The following is a 24,311-nucleotide window of genomic DNA, read 5'->3' as shown; positions in this document are numbered from 1 at the left end:
AGCACTTCTTCACAAGTCACTATCATAAGGAAAAGCCCAAGGGTTTCAGAACACTATATTTTAAGCAAGTCACATAGCACCATCCCACATTATACTCACTCCTGGTATAAAAATATTAAACCAGAAGAAGGATTAAGTCCTTTACGAGAATAGACTATCCTTTGAAAACACATCCACAGGCAACTTATTTTAGTCTAAAAAGATTTTTTTAATAAAAGGAAACAGGAGGCTTCCCTGGTGGCGCAGTGGTTGAGAGTCCGCCTGCCGATGCAGGGGACACGGGTTCGTGCCCCGGTCCGGGAAGATCCCACATGCCGCAGAGCGGCTGGGCCCGTGAGCCATGGCCGCTGAGCCTGCGCGTCCGGAGCCTGTGCTCCGCAATGGGAGAGGCCACAACAGTGAGAGGCCCGCGTACCGCAAAAAAAAAAAAAAAAAAAAGGAAAAAGAAAATTATATGTGTTGCCTGTCAAAAAGTGAGGTTCTTAGGGTCTCAGAATTTGATTATCACGATGACAGGCTCAATTTCATAATGTTTTTATTTTTATGCCACAAGTGAACAGCGAACTTTAAGAGGAGAGAGAAAGTAGAGACAAGCAGGAGGTGGGGCTTTGCTACATGAATGTTCAGGAAAAACAGGGAAATAACAAACTTAGCTGCACTGGTTTGGCAGAGCCTCAAACTCACGTAAGGCCTAAACTATTTGTCCCTTTTTACTAGGTAGATAATTCCTCTGCATAGTCTTTTCAGAGAGTTACGGATAAAGCAGGTCCTACCAGACAAGCAAAACCACCTTGAAAAGCCCAGTTAAGCAACTTCCTGACCAAGAAAAGTGCCTCAGGTGAGTGAAACCTTGCGGAGGCCTTGGGGAGGAAAGAATTCCATTTATGAGTTCTAACAAGGTCAAGTATCTGCTAGATGAATACATTCTAGAGATCTGCTATACAACCTTGTACCTATCGTTAATGATACTGTATTGTTCACTTAAAATTTTACTAAGAGGGTAGATCTCGTGCTAAATGTTCTTACCACGATAAAATTATTATTATTTTTTAATAATCAGGTATCTGCTAATTGGTTTTCTAGTGAGCCCTTCAGGAAGGACTAAGGGAGAGAAACACCAATATCCCTAAAATGCCGCTGACACAAACACCCCTTCATGCCTCTTTGACACACACACACACACACACACACACACACCCTAGCTTCTCTCTCCTTTTCCTTGCTAACTTCACATTTTTGTTTCATGTGACCCCTCGGTTCTTTCCTGAGAGGCAGCACGGTGCAGGATGTACCATGTGATACCTTGTGCTCCAGGTGGGGAAACCGGCTGAGGGAAAGGAAAAGCACAGTGCTCTCAGCCATCTCCCCACCACCGCCCAGGACCAAGGAGACCACCAGCCAGGCCGCTGCTTCACGGGGAGGCCTCGGTCCTGCTCAACCAAAGGCCACCATTTCAAATCACAACTCGGCCCTGTCATAGACATTACCGTGTACCTGTAAGCCGACATCACATAACGCTTTTATTTGCTGTTTGTTATCTGTCCCCATAAGAGCAGGGCCGGCGCTGTGTCTGTCTCATCACTAGCTGTAACCAGCTGCTTGGCACAGAACCAGCCACTAGGTAGGTGCCCTATTTCGGGACGGATCCCTGACCTCTGGGCCCTGGGCAGCCCAGAGTCAGCAAGAGGAATCTGAGCAGCTGTGGCAGAAGAGGAATTTCCACAAGGCAGAGGGAGAACACACAGGGAAGAGGCCCTGGATCTGGGAAATCCAGATTCCCATTTCTGCTTAAAGTGCCCCTCCCCCAGGGCCATTCTCTCCAAGAAAACCCCGAAGAGCCTGGTGGCTCAGCAGCTCTACGTGCTGAGAGGCAAAGCCCAGAATGGCCGAGGCCGGAAGGAAGCCAGCTTCTGAAAGACAACACGGCAGGCCCAGCCGTCAGCCCCTGGGGACCTGCCAAAGCCACAGTGCTGGGGTTTCTGCTCCTCTCTCTGCGGGGACACAGCAGAGGCAGAAAACTGGCTTTGAAGTAGCAGGTAACCATGAGTGTCCGTGCAGGAGAGCCATTATAGACCCCAGAGTGTTCTCTCTCTAGAAACACTGAGCCCTGGGGTCTAGTACCAGGTACTAGGTGGTGGCCCCTGATCCGGACATACCTCCAGGGTGGCTCGGGGAGCAGAGAGGGAGGATGAGATGTGATCATCTTGGTTAGAGGTCAGGCCACTCAGGGTAAGGAGACAGAGAAGACAAGGGGAGGGGGAAGCAGATTCTGGAGTCAGGGCTCAGAAACTAAGCCTGCCTCCCCACTTAAAGAAACCTGATCAGCACCCTAACTGCACTCATTGTCATCCTACCTGCTGAACCCCCTCAGGCACTAAGTGGACGTGCCTCAGCCCAGTTTCCAAGGCCACCATCGTCTGGCTCCATGTTCCTCACCAGTGCTCCCACCACTGAGGTGAGCGCCCCCCTCCTCCTCTCCCCGGCAGGAGGCCTGGCATCCCTGGATGCCCCCTTTCCCCTCTCTGCCTGCCCCTGCCTTACCCACCCCAGTTGAGGGCAAAACATCAACTGTAAACACTCCCACATCCCTTAGGGAGGCCAGGAACTACTCCAAGCACTTTACACATCCACTCCTTTCCTCTGCACAACAGCCCCTTCAGGAGGCATCATTAGTATCCCCACTTTACAGATTGGAAAACTGAGGCACAGAGAGATTACGTGACTGTCTCAAGGCCCCATAGCTAGCAGGAGGCAGAGCCAGCAGGCAGCACCAGAGTCCCTGCCCCCAAGCAGGGAGCTGCAGTGCCTCTCACAGCACAACTCAACTGCCACCTTCTCCCCAGCCCTCCCCTGACCCCTTGCAAATCTCCATGCCACTTTCCACACTGGCTGGGCGTGAGGACTGGCTAGGTTCTTGTCTTCTCTCCCCTTCTAGATTAGAAAGCTCACGAGTAAAGCTTCGGGGTATTTCTACATCATCTTCGTATTAGTTTCCCGTTGCTGCTGTTACAAATTGCCATTGACTTAGTGGCTTAAAAACCACACAAATTTATGATCTTACAGTTTCGTGGGTCAGAAATCCAACACAGATCTCTTTTGGTTAAAATCAAGGCGTCTGCAGTGTTGTGTTCTTTCTGGCAACTTTAAGGGAGAACCTGTTTCCTGGCTTTTTCTAGGTTCCAGAGGCTTGGCTCATGGCCCCTTCCTCCATCTTCAAAGCCAGCAACACATCATCTCTTTGACCCTCCTGTGGTCACATCTCCCTGAGCACAGCCAGGAAAGGTTCTCTGCTTTTAAGGACTCTCGTGATCAGATTGGGCTCACCTGCATAACCCAGAATAATCTCCCCATCAATCGAGGTCCTTAACTTAATTACACCTACAAAGTTTCTTTTGCCATGCAAGGAAAAATATTCACAGGTTCCAGGGGTTAGGACGTGAACATCTTCGGAGGCCGTTATTCTACCTACCACAATTGTTGTACATAAACCTTGAACACCATGGTCCCCACCATACTTCAGCTGCACCGGCCCCTGAAGGCTTGATTATATGGTCCTCTCACTGGCCTCTGATTGAGGTGGACATTAGTTCTGTGCCCCCAAGTCAACTGAGAATTCTTTGAAGGAGTATCCCCAAACAGTGATAGTGATAGTACATGGTGGACACATAAAGATGTTTGATAATCTGAGGATCAAATACAATGCTAGGGCTTCCCTGGTGACGTAGTGGTTGAGAGTCCGCCTGCCGATGCAGGGGACACGGGTTCGTGCCCTGGTCCGGGAAGATCCCACATGCCGCGGAGTGGCTGGGCCCGTGAGCCAGGGTCGCTGAGCCTGCGCATCCGGAGCCTGTGCTCCGCAATGGGAGAGGCCACGGCGGTGAGAGGCCCGCGTACGGCAAAAAAAAAAAAAAAAAAAAAAAAAAATGCTAATGAATCTACTGAATTCGGTTCAATTCCTACCTCATCACTACTTTCTGCTTTTTGCTTTGTATTTTACTTTTTTTTTTTTTTTTTTTTTTTTTTTTGCGGTACGCGGGCCTCTCACCGCCATGGCCTCTCCCATTGCGGAGCACAGGCTCCGGACGCGCAGGCTCAGCAGCCATGGCTCACGGGCCCAGCCGCTCCGCGGCATGTGGGATCCTTCCGGCGGGGAGCACGAACCCGTGTCCCCTGCATCGGCAGGCGGACTCTCAACCACTGCGCCACCAGGGAAGCCCCTACTTTTATTATTTTTGAAAACAACATTTGTTTCAAAATGTAAAAAAAAATGCAAAAGGGTCAAGAATAAACGTTCTCACTCTCTCTCTTCTGCCTCTTAGTCATCTTTGGTATCCTTCCAGGGAAATTTTATGCATCTGCAAGTAGAATATACTCCTGTTTATTACCTCCCCCGCCTTCTTTTCTGTAAATGGTAGCATCACATACAGTCCTTCCCATGCCTCCCTCTTTACTTAACAGCATAGACTGTTCCACAGCTATCCACAGAGCATCCTGGTTCTCTTTTTGTGTACTATTCCACTGTGCGGCCACAGCATAATTCATTTCACCAGCCCCCACGGATAGATACTCTTTTGCTATTAGAAACAGTGCTCAGCGAATACCTGTGAATTTGTCTGAGGGATACATTTCTATAAGTGGAATGTCTGAGTCAAGCAAGGCCATGTGAATTATTAACTCTGATACTGGCAACATGCCCTCTGTGGGGAACTAATACACATTCGCCAAGTGTGTATATATGAGTTCTGTTTTCCCACATCTTCCCTAACACGGATGGTTATCAAGATCCTTTATTTTTGCCAACCCCAGATAGGTGAAATGTAGTATATTTCAATGCACTTCAGTTGGTATTTTTTAAATTGTGTGTGAGGTCAAGCATTCTTCATGTGTTTAGGAGCCACTAATTTATTTTATATGGATTATTTGTTCATATCCTTTGACCATTTTCCTACAGAGTTCTGTTCTTTTCCTTATTGATTTGTAATTCTTTACGTATTAGGGAAATTAATCCCTAAATGCATAACATGAAGCGCAAATATATTCTTCCATTTGTAATCTGTCTTTTGTTTTGCTTACAGGGCTTTTGCTATGCCAACTGTTTTGAAGGAATAAATTTTATCAATCTTTTCCTTATGTCTTCTAAGTTTTGTACCATACTTAGAAAGCCCATTCCTACTGCAAAGTTATAAAAATATGCTCCTTTAGATTATTCTAGAGACCAGTCAACTATGAGCAGTGAAAAGTTATTTTCTATGGTCTTGGATTACATCCTGGTTATAATGTGCTACTGGCCATAACATAAGCAAACAAATTTTAATTTTTATACAGAAACTTTTATTTTCTGATACTTCGCAGTTTATAAAACATTGTCCCATGACAATCAGTGAGACAGGCAGCACAGGACTTATCTGTCTTATTTTACAGAAGAGAACTTCCCAAGCCAATACCCAGAGAGGGTAAACGACCACCCAAAGCTGCACTGTGTGGTCCAGACTCACACTGAGGACTCCTGAAGCTGTTCTCTCCTCTCTGCTCCACTGCCTCTCTCCACAAAAGGACAACATCCACATGCGTTAAAATCTTAAAGGACATCTCCAAAGGCATTTCCGAATAATGGCCAAAGAAGGTGAATAACTTTTCTTTTCAAAAAACAGTATTTATTTATTTAAATGGGCCACACAGTGATCCAATTAAACAGTGACTCATCCTCAAACGTCCCTGCCAATGTTCTCAGCAACAGACAGAATTCCGTGTTTCTACAGTGTGCCTATATAACCCTGCAAAATTTAATTGAAAAGTAAGAGATGTAAATGTGCCCAGATCCCAAGGCTTCTGAGTGGGTCATCAAGAGCAGTACTTCTCAATTTATGGAGGGGGAGAAGGTGAGTTATATTTAAATTATGGAGGGCTCTTTTCAAATCACACATACCCCAGCATTCCCCATCACCCACCCCCCAACAGTGCCACCCCAGGAGTGCAGAGCATGCCCCTTCAAGTGTATTGATGGTAGAAAATTTTTGAAAATCACTGTCCAGAGGACAGGGTCTGTGTCTGCACAATCCCTATACACCACACCCTTTGGTTCTCCAACCAACCCCAGCTCTTCTGCACCATCACACTTTGAATTCACCCTAACCAGGTAATTTCTAAAACTCCCCCCTCAGGCCCTTTGCACCTCTTGTTCCCTCTGACATCCCCCCACCTCCCCGGCTCAACCCACCAAGGTGGCTGCTTGGTTTAAATGACACCTCCTCAGAGGAGCCTTGCCTGACCACCCACTAAAGCAAATTTCCCCAGTAATGCCCTATCCTTTTATTTTTTTTTTTCCCTAGAATGTATCATAGTCTGTATTATTTTTATCTATTAATTTACCTTCTTGTTTATTGCCTGTCCTCTCAGAAGTGCCATGAGGTCAGGGACTTGTCTAAATCATTCACACTTTATAACCTTAGCACTAAGCAGAATGATTGGCATATAGTAAGTGCCCAATAAAAAATGGGTTAATTGAGAATCACAACTAGCTGCTGGACAATCATCGACAGGAAGACACTGGAACTCACCAAAAAAGATACCCCACATCCAAAGACAAAGGAGAAACCACAATGAGATGGTAGGAGGGGCGCAATCACAGTAAAATCAAATCCCATAACCACTGGGTGGGTGAATCACAATCTGGAGAACACTTATACCACAGAAGTCCACCTGCTGGAGTGAAGGTTCTGAGCCCCGCGTCAGGCTTCCCAAGCTGGGGGTCCAGCAACGGGAGGAGGAATTCCTACAGAATCAGACTTTAAAGCCTACTGGGATTTGATTGCAGGACCTCGAAAGAACTGGGAGAAACAGAGACTCCACTCTTGGAGGGCACACACAAAGTAGGGTGCATACCAGGACCCAGGGGGAAGGAGCAGTGATACCATAAGAGACTGAACCAGACCTACCTGCTAGTGTTGGAGGGTGTCCTGCAGAGGCGGGGGGTGGCTGTGTCTCACCATGAGGACAAGGACACTGGCAGCAGAAGTTCTGGGAAGTACTCCTGGCGTGAGTGCTCCCAGAGCCCGCCATTAGCCCCACCAAAGAGCCCAGGTAGGTTCCACTGTTGTGTTGCCTCAGGCCAAACAACCAGCAGGGAGGGAACCCAGCCCCACCCATCAGCAGACAAGTGGATTAAAGTTTTACTGAGCTCTGCCCACCAGAGCAACAGTCACCTCTACCCACCACCAGTCCCTCCCATCAGGAAACTTGCACAAGCCTCTTAGGTAGCCTCAACCACCAGAGGGCACAGAGCAGAAGCAAGAAGAACTACAATCCTGCAGCCTGTGGAACAAAAACCACATTCACAGAAAGATAGACGAGATGAAAAGGCAGAGGGCTATGTACCAGATAAAGGAACAAGATAAAACCCCAGAAAAACAACTAAATGAAGTGGAGATAGGCAACCTTCCAGAAAAAGAATTCAGAATGATGATAGTGAAGATGATCCAGGACCTCGGAAAAAGAATGGAGGCGAAGATCGAGAAGATGCAAGAAATCTTTAACAAGACCTACAAGAATTAAAGAACAAACAAACAGAGATGAACAATACAATAACTGAAATGAAAACTCCACTAGAAGGAATCAATAGCAGAATAACTGAGGCAGAAGACCAGATAAGTGACCTGGAAGGCAGAATGGTGAAATTCACTGCTGCAGAAAAGAATAAAGAAAAAAGAATGCAAAGAAACAAAGACAGCCCTAAGAGACCTCTGGGACAACATTAAACACAACAACATTCACATTATAGGGGTCCCAGAAGGAGAAGAGAGAGAGAAAGGACCCAAGAAAATATTTGAAGAAATTATAGTCAAAAACTTCCCTAACATGGGAAAGGAAATAGCCACCCAAGTCCAGGAAGCGCAGAGAGTCCCATACAGGATAAACCCAAGAAGAAACATGCCAAGACAGGTAGTAATCAAATTGGCAAAAATTAACGACAAAGAAAAATTATTAAAAGCAGCAAGGGAAAAACGACAAATACAAGGGAACTCCCATAAGGTTAACAGCTGATTTCTCAGCAGAAACTCTACAAGCCAGAAGGGAGTGGTATAATATACTTAAGGTGATGAAACGGAAGTACCTACAACCAACATTACTCTACCCGTCAAGGATCTCATTCAGATTCGATGGAGGAATCAAAAGCTTTACAGACAAGCAAAAGCTAAGAGAATTCAGCACCATGAAACCAGCTCTACAACAAATGCTAAAGGAACTTCTCTAAGTGGGAAACACAAGAGAAGAAAAGGACCTACAAAAACAAACCCAAAACAATTAAGAAAATAGTCATAGGAACATACATATCGATAATTAACTTAAATGTGAATGGATTAAATGCTCCAACCAAAAGACACAGGCTTGCTGAATGGACACAAAAACAAGACCCATATATATGCTGTCTGCAAGAGACCCACTTCAGACCTAGGGACACACTCAGATTGAAAGTGAGAGGATGGAAAAAGATATTCCATGCAAATGGAATTCGAAAGAAAGCTGGAGCAGAAATACTCATAGCAGATAAAATAGACTTTAAAATAAAGAATGTTACACGAGACAAGGAAGGACACTGCATAATGATCAAGGGATCAATCCAAGAAGAAGATATAACAATTATAAATATATATGCACCCAACACAGGAGCACCTCAATACATAAGGCAACTGCTAACAGCTGTAAAAGAGGAAATCGACAGTAACACAATAATAGTAACAGGTGTAAAAGAGGAAATCGACAGTAACACGATAACACCTCACTTATACCAATGGACAGATCATCCAAAATGAAAATAAATAAGGAAACAGAAGCTATAAATGACACAATAAACCAGATAGATTTACTTGATATTTATAGGACATTCCATCCAAAAACAGCAGATTACACTTTCTTCTCAAGTGTGCATGGAACATTCTCCAGGATAGATCACATCTTGGGTCATAAATCAAGCCTCAGTAAATTTTAAAAAGTTTAAATCATATCAAGCATCTTTTCTGACCACAATGCTATGAGATTAGAAATGAATTACAGGGGAAAAAATGTAAAAAACACAAACACTTGGAGGCTAAACACTACATTACTAAATAACCAAGAGATCACTGAAGAAATCAAAGAGGAAATTAAAAAATACCTAGAGATAAATGACAAAACACGACAATCCAAAACGTGTGGGATGCAGCAAAAGCCGTTCTAAGAGGGAAACAAGAAAAATCTCAAATAAACAATCTAACCTTACACCTAAAGGAACTAAAGAAAGAAGAACAAACAAAACCCGAAGTTAGCAGAAGGAAAGAAATCATAAAGATCAGAGCAGAAATAAATGAAATAGAAACAAAGAAAACAATAGCAAAGATCAATAAAACTAAAAGCTGGTTCTTTGAGAAGATAAACAAAATTGATAAAGCATTAGCCAGACTCATCAAGAAAAAGAGGGACAGGACTCAAATCAATAAAATTAGAAATGAAAAAGGAGAAGTTACAACAGACGCTGCAGAAATACAAAGCATCCTAAGAGACCACTACAAGCAACTCTATGCCAATAAAATCGACAACCTGGGAGAAATAGACAAATTCTTAGAAAGGTATAACCTTCCAAGACTGAACCAGGAAGAAACAGAAAATATGAACACTAATCACAAGTAATGAATTTGAAATCGTGATTAAAAATCTTTCAAGAGGGCTTCCCTGGTGGCGCAGTGGTTGAGAGTCCACCTGCCGATGCAGGGGACACTGGTTCGTGCCCCAGTCCGGGAAGATCCCACATGCTGCGGAGCGGCTGGGCCCGTGAGCCATGGCCGCTGGGCCTGCACGTCCGGAGCCTGTGTTCCGCAACAGTAGAGGCCACAACAGTGAGAGGGCCACGTACCGCAAAATAACAAACAAACAAACAAACAAAATCTTCCAAGAAACAAAAGTCCAGGACCAGATGGCTTCACAGGTGAATTCTATCAAACTTTTAGAAAACAGCTAACACGCATCGTTCTCAAACTCTTCCAAAAAATTGCAGAGGAAGGAACACTCCCAAACTCATTCTATAAGGCCACCATCACCTGATACCAAAACCAGACAAATATACTACAAAAAAAGAAAATTACAGACCAATATCACTGATGAATATAGATGCAAAAATCCTCAACAAAATACTAGCAAACAGAATCCAACAACACATTAAAAGCATCATACACCATGATCAAGTGGGATTTATCCCAGGGATGCAAGGATTCTTCAATATATGCAAATCAATCAATGTGATAAACCATATTAACAAATTGAAGAATAAAAACCATATGATCATCTCAATAGATGAAGAAAAAGCTTTCAACAAAATTCAACACCCATTTATGATAAAAACTCTCCAGAAAGTGGGCATGGGGGAACCTACCGCAACATAATAAAGTCCATATACGACAAACCATAGCAAACATCATTCTCAATGGTGAAAAACTAAAAGCATTTCCTCTAAGATCAGGAACAAGATAAGGATGTCCACTCTCGCCACTATTATTCAACAGTTTTGGAAGTCCTAGCCACGGCAATCAGAGAAGAAAAAGAAATTAAAGGAGTACAAATTGGAAAAGAAGAAGTAAAACTGTCACTGTTTGCAGATGACATGATACTATACATAGAGAATCCTAAAGATGCCACCAGAAAACTACTAGAGCTAATCAATGAATTTAGTAAAGCTGTAGGATACAAAATTAATGCACAGAAATCTCTTGCATTCCTATACACTAATGATGAAAACTCTGCAAGAGAAATTAAGGAAACACTCCCATTTACCACTGCAACAAAAAGAATAAAATACCTAGGAATAAACCTACCTAGGGAGACAAAAGACCTGTATGCAGAAAACTATAAGACACTGATGAAAGAAATTAAAGATGATACCAACAGATGGAGAGATATGCCATGTTTTGGATTGGAAGAATCAATATTGTGAAAATGACTCTACTACCCAAAGCAATCTACAGATTCAGTGCAATCCCTATCAAATTATCAATGGCATTTTTTACGGAACTAGAACAAAAAATCTTAAAATTTGAAGGGAGACACAAAAGACCCCGAATAGGCAAAGCAGTCTTGAGGGAAAAAAACGGAGCTGGAGGAATCAGACTCCCTGACTTCAGACTATACTATAAAGCTACAGTAATCAAGACAATATGGTACTGGCACAAAAACAGAAACATAGATCAATGGAACAAGATAGAAAGCCCAGAGAGAAAGTCAGACACTGACTGTGGCACCAGACACTGTACAAAGACTATAACATGAAAGATCTCATCTCATCCTCAAGATAGCCCCAATATGGAAATAGCGTCCAAGGTCACGCAGCTAGTAAGTGAAGGAGCCAGGGTCCAAACCCAGCTAGGTACCACACGGTACCTGCGTACATCTAACATGGCATCCAAGCTACATGCTTAGAGATAAATGCTTAAAAGATAGCAATGAGTGGAGAATATCAACCAACACATTGAGTTATTAATGTCTCAAATGCTTTAGGGATGTCAGGTTGGGGGCAGGGTTCTGTCTATACATGAACTGGGAAAGCCAACAACCAAACATCTGGAAATGACTTTTTCATCCTCAGAAAGGAGGTAATGTTGACAGAAGTGTAGTGCCTTCATATGACCTCTTTAGGGTCATTAGCTATAAAGGAGGACCCCCAAGAATAACTAGAGGACAACAAAAATCCAATTCAATGAGCAATCACTGAGAGCCCACTGTGTGATGGTTCTAGGATTGGTCCTGGCGAGGGTTAAGTCACACTCCCTGAGTTCTAAGACCTAAAGATGTCCAGACACAGATATGAAACAGTTTGCTTCTAATGCAAAGTTCACTGTATGTGCCAAAAAAAATAGCACTGGTAACAGGATTACAGGAAGGAGGACAGTGGAGAGAGAGAAGCTTCACGAAGAACGTAGCACTTGATGAGGCCTCGATGCTTGCATGAGGACAAGAAGAGAAAACAGGACCAGCCTGGGGTGATTAAGAAGCAGCACCACATGGGACTTCCCTGGCGGTCCGGTGGTTAGGACGCCGAGCTTCCATTGCAGGGGGCACGGGTTCGATCCCCGGTTGGGGAACTAAGATCCCGCAAGCCACATGGCATGTCCAAAAATTAAAAAAAGCAGCAGCACCACGACTTTCAGTATACCTAGGGGTCCAGTCAACCAAGAGTGAAGGGACTGTGTTGGCAGAATATCACAAGGAGGTAAGTCTGGAAGAGCTTCAGTGGGCATCCTAGGATGGGGAAGTCCTGAATGATGAGAGGAGGAATGCTGACTTCTGTTAGAAGGCAGGGGTGTAGTACACGGAAGCCTGCCACGATGGTGATGACTCATCTGGGGATGGGGTGGAAGATGGATTGATAGGCCGTGAGCTTCATCACAGGGCTGCTGGAATGCACCGGCCAGCAGAAGAGATCATGAACTCAAGGTGGGAGGGGGGATGGCCAAGCGCATTTGAAAATAACAAGAAGCAGAGCCCAGAGGATTTGGAGGGCAGTGAAATCATTCCGTGTGATACTATAATGGTGGACACATCATATACTTGTCAAAATCCAGAGTGTACAACACTATGAGTTAAATGAACCTCAATGTAAAGTGTGGACTTTGGTGACAATGATGTGTCAGTACAGGTTCATTGACTGTAATGACATATGTACACTGATGCTGAAGTTGATAATGGGAGAGGGGAGGTAGGCAGGACACAGGATGTCTCTGTATTTTCCCTCAGTTTTGCTGTGAACCTAAAACTGCTCTCAAAAATCAAGTCTAGGGACTTCCCTGGTGGCGCAGTGGTTAAGAATCCGCCTGCCAATGCAACGGACTTGGGTTCGAGCCCTGGTCCAGGAAGATCCCACATGCCGCGTAACAGCTAAGCCCGTGCGCCACAACTACTAACCCTGTGCTCTAGAGCCCACGGGCCGCAACTACTGAGCCCACATGCCACAACTACTGAAGCCCGTGCGCCTAGAACCCACGCTCCGTAACAAGAGAAGCCACCGCAATGAGAAGCCCGTGCACTGCAACAAAGAGTAGCCCCCTCTCGCAGCAACTAGAGGAAGCCCGCGCGCAGCAACGAAGACCCAACGCAGCCATAAATAAATAAATACGAAATGGTCACTTAAAAATAAATAAATAAATAACAACCAAAAAAAAAATCAAGTCTATTAGGGACTTCCCTGGTGGTCCAGTGGTTAGGACTCTGTGCTTCCACTGCAGGGGGCCCCAGTTCAATCCCTGGTCAGGGAACTAAGATCCCACAAGCTGTGCAGCCAAAAAAAAAATCAAGTTTATCGAAAAAGATGTACGTAACAAGAATAACTTGAAGACAGAGCATGATGGAAGAAAGGGAGTCAAGGATGACTCACCAGCCAGGTGACTGGAAGAAGGCTGGGGTCGTAGGCAATGGGGAAGTTGGAAAGGAGGTCTGTTTTTAGAGGTAAGAGAGAAAGAAGCTGAGTTCAGTTGGGAACAAGCTAGGATGATGATGGACATCCACATGGAACAGTCTTCAGGCACCTGGAGAACAGTTTGGGGCTGAGATAAGAAAAGGGTACAGGCATGCAAATTGGAGACAAAAGTCAGCATTAAATGTTCCCCTTTTAAACCGAGTGATAAATTCCCTTTCAAAAAGGAAATCACTGCAACACACTGGAAATAGTCTTCCCACCAAGCTCGCCACCTCTGTCACAAAGAACTGCCACTGGGGAGGCAAGTTCAATTACATGGGAAGACAGCAGCACCAGGGGTAGTGATCTACTGGTCAAGTCAACTCTGCCACAACGTGACATCAGTCCAGATAGGAAGAACTGGCAAGTCATCTGAGGGGCCAGCAAGAAGGGAGATTTCACTTTTGAGCAAGAGTGTCTCCCTAACTGGAGTAGGAAGGGCACAGTGAATGCCAAAAAGCCTGGCTGCGAATTCTTATTCCGCCTCTTGCCCAGGGAAATTCTTTCACGTCTCTGTGCCTTAGCTTCCTCATCTGTAAAATGAGGATAAGAGCCTGCTTCATGGATCCACTGTAAAGATAGATCACATGAGCGAATGTGGAGGTACGCACCTGGAGCTCACTGTGTCAGCTACTGTCACTGCTCATTATTGTCTAGATTCTTCCAAGACCCTTGAAGGGGGAAATGCTGAGGTCTCTTCCTGATGATCACAGAGCACTGTGCCTTTTTAAAAATGTCCCCTTCAAGTATCTGATTTGTCAGGTGGGACAGTCATATTTACAGGAGCAGAATATTTTAAATCTATATGCTCTGAAACAGCCCACGCAGTGAAGCACACACCTTGGCCATTCCCTGCGGCACACACTTACCCAGGGGTGTCCAATGCCTGGCCTTGACCCAAGAAGGCTGAGATAAGACATAGAGAAAGTCCTTTTAAAAGTGAGTAAAATGCCAAACTTATTATTCCTTAAACTATCTGCCTGAAGCACTGACTGCAATCCTAGGCATCTGACTCATATCTGTCCACAGACTCAGTTCGGCAAAGTTCTCAAAACAGAGGTCACATTTTTTCAAGGTTTCCCAACCGTCAGGGAAATGAGCTGGCTACAAAAAGCCAGCGACCAGTCTGTGCCTCCCTGTAAAAGGTTAAGTTGATTTCCTGGTGTAGGAATTTTCACGTGCAACTGGGCAGAAGGAGTCCCGATTCTCGGGGTCTGATCACCCAGGGATAGCCCACAGAAAGGCTCCACACGTCTCCTGCTCTGAGACACCAGAACCCAGGGCTGTGGGAACACCTGCATTCTCCTCAGCTGTCCCAAATGCCACTCTACAGCAAACAGAGCCACTGTGTCAGTGAGAAAGGGGAGGATAATTATCAGTGATAGAAACCTCCTTCCTGCGTATTGTGTTTATAATTTCTAAGCAGCATAGTTACCCTACGTACAATGCCCCCTGCTCTGTTCCGCACTTGGAACCATTTGGGTTTGTAAGTCTGAGAGGAACTGGGGAGCATCCATAGTCATCAAAATAAAGAGAAAAGACCCTGGAGCTCATGGGAAAGGGAGGAGGGGGAGGGGCAGGGCTGAGAGACCGAGAGAGGGACCCAGGAGAAAGTGGAAGGTCAGGAGCCCCGCAAGGTGATTGCTCCACTAGCTTAGTAAAGTCCTCTGAACCAGCAAAGCACGTGGTGGGGTGGATTTCTCCATCAACATGTCAGGGCTGTCACCAAGGTAAACCAGGAAGAACACGTGAGCCCTCCCCCAACACACAGCCCAGGGAATTAGCAGCAAACCTGGGAGGCCTTTGGAATTCCCTGGGCCATGGGCTCCTGGGTTCTCACCAAGGTTAATTGGTTCTCTAAGTAACAAGGACTGGCAGGCCCTCAGATGACACCTAGGTTAGAAGAGAATGTGTCTTTCTTCTCCAAAACTAAAGATAGTCTAATTTTACTATTTAACATCTAAGCACCAGAGGAATGCATTGAAAAGACTGAAGGGACATCCACCCCAGCTTGCTTGGTTCAGCAGGGACAGGTGCCCTACACTGATGACAGCCCTTTAAGGTTCTGGGCCCCCGAGGCTTGAGTTGCGTGCGTCCTTCCATGTTTTCTCTGATGCCCAGGGAACTTTGGCCAAATGCTGCAGGAGCCTCAGTGGAATCAGGGAAGCATAAAAAGGCCAAAAAAAAAAAAAAAAAGATTTATTACTTTTGGTCATTGTTCTGTAAGGTTAAAATCATTTCAAAATTAGAAGATTTTTTTTTTTTTTTTGGCGGTACACGGGCCTCTCACCGTTGTGGCCTCTCCCGTTGCAGAGCACAGGCTCCGGACGCGCAGGCTCAGCGGCTATGGCTCACAGGCCCAGCCGCTCTGCGGCATGTGGGATCTTCCTGGACCGGGGCACGAACCGTGTCCCCTGCATCGGCAGGCGGACTCTCAACCACTGCGCCACCAGGGAAGCCCCATTATTTACAAGATTTTTAAAAATAGGAATCTACTGATGAAATCCTCCATACTACCAACCCCTTTCAATTCCACTGCCCAAACATAATCACTGTCTAAAGATTAGGGGCATATCCTTATAGACTATTTTTTCCCCCCAAAAATGAGATCATAATATACCTACGGCTCTGTACTTTGCTTTCATTACTTAATATATAATAGACATTCTCCATATCAGCTCATTTATAGCAATTTCCTCCTTTGTTCAAGGAGGCAAGTATTTCTGAGGGATAAAGTCCTAGAAGGGGAACTGATACATCAGAAAGTATGCAAAGTTTTAAGTGTTATAAATACTGCCAAAGTGCCTTTCCAAAAAGTTGTACCAATTTACACTCCCCAGAGAAGTATATGGTGACAATCTATTTTCCCATGCCCTCACCATGGTTGCTTTTTTCTTTCTTTTTTTTTTAAATTTTTAAAATTTATTTGGCTGAGCCAGATCTTAGTTGCAGCACACGGGATCTTCATTGCCACGTGCGGGATCTTTAGTTGTGGCGTGCGGGATCTTTAGTTGTGGCATGCAGGATCTAGTTCCCTAACCAGGGATCGAACCCAGGCCCCTGCACTGGAAGCGCAGAGTCTTAACTTCTGCGCCACCAGGGAAGTCCCACCATGGCTGCTTTTAATCCACACTTACCTGATATTAATGAGGTTTAGGACTAAACCTTTGTAATAAGACTAAATATTAGTCCTATTTAGTCACTGGGGCATCAAGCTTTGGCTAAGAGGTGGCCTGGCTTCCCAGTGATTCACACCCTACCCTTAATCTCAGACTTACTGGAATTTTGCTTGAATTTACAAATCTCTCAGCAAAAACTTTCCAACACTACAATTCTACCAAGAGGCCTAAACGGCCTCCTTGTGCCTCAACCAATGCATGTTCTGACTCTTTCCAAGTCTTTTCCCCAAATTTTATCCTCTTGGCTTGTATTTTTCAGCATTGTAGATTCCCATCCTAAATCCCTGTAGAGTGGTTCAGCTAACAAGATGGCATGCCAAGGATGATATATTTTGATAGCGCTTCCAGGAAGCTTTGCTGGTCTCTCCCACAGTGGGGAAGCCTAGTGGGAGAGTTGGGCGTCTTTTGGCATTTCGTAATTTATTCACCTGGCACCACTCATTCCAAAAGGAGGTATTGGGGTGTGATGGAAAGAATATGAGACTGGAAGTCAGGAGACCTGAGTTTTAGTCCCCTTCCTACTTCTAATTAGCTGCATAGTTCAGATTAAACTATGCTGCCTCTCCACTGGGCCTCGGCTGCCTCATTTGTAAAACGAGATTATTGGACTAGAATAGTCATTACTAAGCTTTCTTTCTACCATGGGTGACCCTTTAAGAATCTAAAGTAAGTTGTGCATTCTCACCCCCAGAATAATATACTCTTGCACAAGAGTATGAAATCATACATTTCCAGGGAGTTCACAGACTCCCTAAAGCCTATCTCTGTATTCCCAGGGTCAAGATCACTGAGACCTAAGCTTTTTAAAAATAACAGAGAATACAACAGAAATGTATGCAGAATCACAAAACCTTAAGTGAAGTTGAATAATTTCCAGAACTAAAAGCATCTCCTCCGCAGAGACTGGGAGGAGGAAGTGGTTACTTAGGGAAAAATAAATGAAAATGCCAATTAAGAGCTGCCCTTGATTGAGGTCTGGCTAAGCCCTTTACCTACATTCACAGAGGAGTGGCTGAGGGAGAGTACCCATTCCAGAGCCAGGCTGCCTCATTCAAATCATGGCTCCATCATTTACTAATTGACTTAGGCTCTGTGCCTGTTCCTTCTTCTGTTATTAAAAAAAAAAAAAAAAAGAAAAAAGGAAAGAAAGAAAAGAAAAAAGGAGGTGAGGATTAAAACAATACCTATCTGAAGGATTGTTAATATACATATGGTATTTTAAACCAGGCCTGGCACACACTAAGCCCTAAATAACTATTCCATATTATAGAAATCTGGGACACATTTGCTGGGTGGTTAAGATTGTGAGCTGAAGAGTTTAGGAAAGCCATAGATATCTTGATAACTCATTTTCTCCCAGATGTAAACAGAATCTGCTTCAGAAGTTTGTTGTAAGGATTCAAATGTATAGACACCAAGGGGGGAGAGTGGCGGGGGTGGGGGGGATGAATTGGGAGATTGGGATTGACATGTATACACTAATATGTATAAAATAGATAACTAATAAGAACCTGCTGTATAAAAAAATAAATAAATTTCAAACATTCACAAAAAAAAAAAAGAAGTTTGTTGTAAGGATTAATGAGCCTGCCACATAAAAACTCTTTTCACAATGCCTAGCACATAATCAGTGCTCATTAAATGTCACCTAATGTTATGAACAATTCTGGGAGGCAAGGATTATCAGTTCTTTTTTTTTTTTTATCTCTGAATAAAGGATAAATCAGACTTTGAGAGTTAAGTGCCCTGCTGACAGTACCTCAGTTAGCAAATGATTATCCCAGATTTCAACACTAATGAGTCTGAAACCAGAAGCTGTAACCACTACCACATATAACCTCTTAGTTTGAACAGGGCTTAGAGAACATAAAAGCTGATTCATACCTACTAGATTCTAAGAGAAAAAAAAAAGATGTTGGTGATAACAGTTCAAAATGCGGGGTATTCTCCGCGGAGGTCAACCATGACTTTGGCCAAAAGCCCTCCTTTGCCACTCTTAGAAATGGAAGACTGCAAAGGCTGGACCCTGGTCTCAGTCAATTCTAAACCCCTCGCAAGTGGTTCTTAAACCACAGCCCTGACACCAAAAGAGGAAAAAGAAGCCATTTCCCATAAGAGCTGAACTAACAAACTGAGCTCTCTAAAATGAAAGTAGAGACCCTAAGGCTGAGAGGAGCTATTATTAAGAATGTTCCAAGGGAGGGTGGGAGGGAGACGCAAGAGGGAGGAGATATGGGGATATATGTATACGTATAGCTGATTCACTTTGTTATAAAGCAGAAACTAACACACCATTGTAAAGCAATTATACTCCAAAAAAGATGTTTAAAAAAAAAGAAAAAAGAATGCTCCAAAAATCAAGTAGAAATGCTGCAGTAGAACACAACATTAGTCTTTAAACAACAAACTTCTATGTGGGAAAGAATGAAGGTGTTTATTTCTATGTTTGGATACCAAGATCCCGGAGGCCTTCCCTTAAGTAAAACAAGAGGAAGTTACCACAGTCCAGTATGGTGGGGGGAGAAGCAGAATGCCAGTCAGTCAAGAGACATCTGGTGAGAAGCAGTGTCACCTGAGCAAGAAGTCCCCACTCTCAACACCAATTTCCTCCCTAGTGCAATAGTCACCTTGGAAATGAGAATAAAATAGACCGACAGGCGAAACAGGGTGATCCAGTGAAATACAGGTCAGTGCTAATCACCTTACTTCACATCTTATATATATTTACTTCTGGATGTATTTTATTTTGTATCTTTATTCAAAACAGTCCCATTAGGCAACCTTAAATCTCCCATGCCTTAAAAAAAAAAAAAAGGCCTTAGGACTAGGCATCACTGGAAGGGATGGTAGAAGCAGGAGAAGCACCGCACTCACCTCCATTCTCAGACTGAGGCACCCCAGCTGAGTTTGGTCCAAGGATGCAGCAGCCAGTTCTCCCCAGTGGCTTCACTCACCCAGCCCACTCCCAGGGGAGAAGAGGTTGTTTATGTATTCCAAGCCTACACCCATCTCAGGCCCCCAGGGGTGGGGAGAACGCTGGAGTCAGAAGTCCGCCAGAATCTAGGCCTGTTTCTTCTCCCACCCGGCTGAACAGCTGAACGACTCTCCTCCCTGAGGCCTTAGTTTCCCATCCCTCAAATGAAAGGTTTGAAGATCACATGAAAGCCTCCTTCCTGCTTTCTAATTCCATTATTCTTACACGTAAACGTGCCTTGCAGAAATAGAAGCCCTTCCTTTCAAGCAGGACCTGTGGCTCTACGTCCCCGTGACCATTCCCCTCAATCACCCGCAGACCGTCTTACAGAAGTATAATGCATCAGAGAACAAACGTATGGACACCAAGGGGGGAAAGCGGCGGGGTGGGGGGGTGGGATGAACTGGGAGATTTTGATTGACGTATATACAGTAATATGTACAAAATAGATAATGAACAAGAATCTGCTGTATAAAAATTAATTAAATTAAATTTTAAAAAAAAAGAAGTATGATGCATCAGAACTGAAAAACAGGCTGTTGCTTTCCCGTGGCACCAGACCTAGTAATCAGTCAACGTGGATTTTCTCTCGGGCCTTTTCCCGCAATCCCACAATCCCACGAAAACCCTCTGCGTACCCCTCCCAATTTCTAAATTCAAAGCTACCCTTTCGTGAATTAAAAAATAACCCACCCACAACCCGGCCTGGTGTAAGGTGCCTCAGCACTTTTCCTAGCATCCAGGATTCCACCTCTGCCCCACCCTCTCCCCGGGGTGTCTTTTTAGCCGGATCGATCCGATCCTTGCCCTCCCCTGGCAAACAGGCAGACCAATTTCTCCTCCCCGGCAGGAAAGAAGGCAGCGCCCGGCTCCAATCCCAGGAGACCCAAACCTCTTCCCAGCCCCCAGGGAGTGGCACCTGGTCGCAGCAGGAAGGGCCCCACGCCTCGGGAAAGGAAAGGAAAGGGCGGCCGGCTCGCTCCCAGCAGCGATCCTCCCCCCGGCGGCGCAGGGGAGGCCTCCTTAGCAGGTCTCCTGTCACTTACGGGCTGCACCTCCGGGCAGAGCCTGGCACAGCAGGACCGGCGGACGGGCGGGCGGCGGAGTTTGCTGACTCAAAGGCGCGTCGGAGGCGGCGGCGAGCGCACAAGAGCGCAGCCCCGCGCTCCCAGCGCACGTAGCGGCCCCGCGCCCGCGCCCGCGCTCCGCGCCCGCCTCCCGCTTCCCTGGCCACCGCACCGCCCAGCCCAGGTGCTGCCGGGCGCCGGCCCGCCCCGCCCCGCCCCCTGCCGCGGACCTGGAGGCGGCCCCTCGGCCCCAGGGGCTAGGGAGAGCCGAGCGGCCGCCGGGGGGCGCAGCGCGCTCGGAGCCCGCTTCCCCTTCCCGCGTCCGCGAAACGGGGCTGCGGAGGAGGCACCAGTGTTTGGCCTCAAGCTGAGGCTGAAGGGGTGCGAGTCGCGCCCTTGGAATCGCCACTGGAAAGCCACCTTCAGCTTGCTAACCCCGCCCCGCCCCCTTAGATAAGGGGAGGATTGATGAATGAGGAAGAGGGATGGTAGATAACGATAGACTGTCAATGATAGAATGTAGGTGGTGGGCGTATGGATGTTTACTGAAAAATTCTTTCAACTTTTCAGTATGTTTGAAATTTTTCACAAGGAAACTTTGGGGGGAAAGAAAAGAGGTCTGGCAAGGAACCTGAATCAGTAAACCATTTTCCAGGTGGCACCTTGGGCTGCATCTGACCCACCTGTTTGCATGGAAAACCGCAATAATCACTTAAACCGCTAATGGGTGACTACATGGCAGAATAATGTAGTGTTTAAAAAAAAAAATTCCACTGAGTACATTTTAAAGATTTTATTGGCTTTATTCAGTGATTCGTGATAGGGCAGCATCCAATCCAGCAGATAGGGGGGAGCTCTAAGGAGCTGTACAAAATGAAAGACTTTTACAGACATAAGGAGGCAAGACAAGGAAGTTATCACAGCAAAAAGCAGATTGGTCATGGCAAGGTCATGTCGTTTCTCTAGGAAAAGACAGGGGTCTATCAAGGAGATTCACCTTGCCAGTGCTGACCAGGGAATTGCAGATTGACTGCATTCCCTTACTGGGAGAGGCTGAAACTACTATTAAGTTAGGTACTAAGTTCCGATTCGGTGATGTCTCCGCATAAGTGCTTAGCATAAGTGACTCCATTTGGGGCCTACTGTCTCTTTTTTTTAACAGGAGCCTAACATTTCATTATTTAAGCATGAATTTTCCCATTAGACACAGCCAGCTCTGATGACCATTCAGGGCCATTACAGGCCCACCTGAAAATGTACACGTCTATCCTCCATACCCCAACTGGCTTAACAACAAAACTTCTAAATCTACAACGTTGTGTCTTAATATCTTGGATCCTGACATTGCATCGCTGAATCTTGAATCACCTGTGTTTAATTTCCTAAAATTGCACCCCAGTTATAACACACAAGTGACTGTAAACATGATCACTTCTGAAAATCGAATTAAAGTGTATTTTTCAAATTCTTTTCCCTATGCTCCACAAAGAAAAGCATTGACTGGAAAACAAAATGCAATATGTGTCTAAGATCCTAAGAGCTTCTGCAAAATTAAAATCTTTCTGGATTACTATCATCAAGAGCACACCCTTACAAATGTGGGCAGAGCAGCAAAAAAAAACCTTTAGAGAGCCTATAGGAGGTCGTTTAAGTATCTGTTAGAATTATGGCCCTAAAAGAAAGGAAGAATATGAAAAGAATTCAGAATAGAATGACGCAATGGATTTTAATCCACTCCATCAGGGTAGCTGCTAGATGGTGTTTCTAGTTTAAGAATTGTACTGTGCAACCTGAATCCAGGAGACTGAGCTAAGTGACCACCAATTTTTTTAGATTGTGACTTTTTGTTATACCATCAGTGGGCAGGTAAAAAACTGGGACTCTCTTGTGCTTAAGAAATCCTAGCATGCTAATAAAACCACCATAAAATTGCTTTTAAGAAGAAATTCCCTTACCTGCCCCAATCCTGCCTCTGCAGTAGCTCCTAGGGTCAGGTTAACTGATTCAAACCCCAGCTTTACTACCTCTCACTATGTGATCCTGGGGAAATAACTCTATGGGCCTCATTTTATCATCTGAAAAGGGGAGATAATAATAATAATAATAGATTATAATAAAGGGGAGATGATAATAATGATGATAATAGAACCACCCTCATAAGGCTGTTGTGAGGGTTGAGTGAAATAATCCGGTAAAGCTCCTGAACTGTGCTAGATACATTGTAAGTGCTCGATAAATTTTATTTATTATTATTGAAACCAAGCGGGGCCCTATGGGGCTCCCAGGCATGGAGGCCTTTTTGTCCCCCATTTCTTGTAGGCAAGACTCCAGCCTCCTTGATCTTCCCTGAGGTCCAAAGGGCAGATTCAACAGTTGCAAATCAAGGGAGGAGCAGCCAGGAAACCACCTGAGACAAGATTAAAGGGACCAGAGAAGCTCATCAAGATTAGGAGACTGGGGGCTTCCCTGGTGGCACAGTGCTTAAGAATCCACCTGTCAATGCAGGAGACGTGGGTTCGAGCCCTAGTCCCCTGGTTCGGGAAGATCCCACATACCGTGGAGCAACTAAGCCTGTGTGCCACAACTACTGAAGCCCGCGCCCCTAGAGCCCGTGCTCCACAACAAGAGAAGCCACCACAATGAGAAGTCCACACACTGCATGGAAGAGTAGCCACCGCTCGCTGCAACTAGAGAAAGCCCGCACACAGCAACAAAGACCCAATGCAGCCAAAAATAATTAATTAATTAATTTTAAAAAAAGATTAGGAGACCACCTGAGACCCTGCACATCCCCTAATCTTGTTAGCAACCTCACCCTTTTGAAACTCTGCAGAAGAAAGAAGAATGCAGGACTGTTACTGCCTTGATCCTTATCCCATACCCCTGACCACAAGCCCTGACTGTAAAACCTCTCCCTATTCCCCAGGGAGGAGAGCACAGTTCTTGACATGCCAGCCTGCTGGGTTCCCCTCTTTGCCTGGCAAAGAATGAAGCCACCCTTTCTTTCTCCTCCAAAACTCTGTCTCCATATCTCATTTCTGCATCTGTGTACAGGGAGCCAAGATTCTGACAGCATTATAATGCTGTTATTATAACATGATCCTCTTCTTGAATCTCTTCCATCTTCAGGTAAGGTGCCCTTAGTTAGACCTATTAGGGAAAGCCAGCTTTGTGCCCTGCCTCTAACTCAGGAGTCAATAAAAAGACACTGAGTTCTTCGTCCATCTCCTGGGAAGACTGCAAAATCCACAGACAATAAAAATGGAAGCTGCCTGAACTTGGTGTTCAGAAGTTATAATTAACTGATACTATACTATCTAAAACTCTATCTTTAAATTTACATAAATTGTCCCGCCTTCTTGAGAAACACTGTCATGGTACATACGCATACTGTACAAAAGATGGTTTTATCGTCAAACAACTAATAATGGGATGGGAGCAAAAATTTTAAACAAATAATTTGGATTTTGATTTCTCATTTTACATCATAATCTTTTTCCAATAGTATGAAGGCATATAGATTAATGTGAATAAAAATAATCACTCGACTATTGTTGATGAAAAATTAATCAGTCAAGGTAAGAAAGAAATGGAAAATTTTATTCATGCCAAATTGA

General features: G+C 44.9%; 1 protein-coding gene across 3 annotated transcripts in view; it reads right to left on the bottom strand.

Annotated features, from left to right (window-relative positions):
• The window catches only part of SNX10 (sorting nexin 10), a 71,683-nt gene extending 50,704 nt beyond the window's left edge, over nt 1–20,979 (bottom strand). Inside the window, exon 1 of one of the 3 annotated variants that reach the window (XM_079931591.1) lies at nt 20,674–20,979. The gene's annotated coding sequence lies outside the window, so the exon portion shown is untranslated. Of the gene's footprint in view, nt 1–20,546; nt 20,648–20,673 lie in introns of those variants that run through there. The other 2 variants (XM_079931589.1, XM_079931590.1) reach the window with 2 other exon arrangements.
• Nucleotides 20,980–24,311: the final 3,332 nt, after the last annotated feature.

The sequence above is a fragment of the Stenella coeruleoalba genome, assembly GCF_951394435.1.
Source record: "Stenella coeruleoalba genome assembly, chromosome: 9".
In the NCBI taxonomy this organism is placed as follows: Eukaryota; Metazoa; Chordata; class Mammalia; order Artiodactyla; family Delphinidae; genus Stenella; species Stenella coeruleoalba.
The sequence above is the reverse complement of the archived record's forward strand: the minus strand, read 5'-3'. Positions and strand labels throughout refer to the sequence as shown.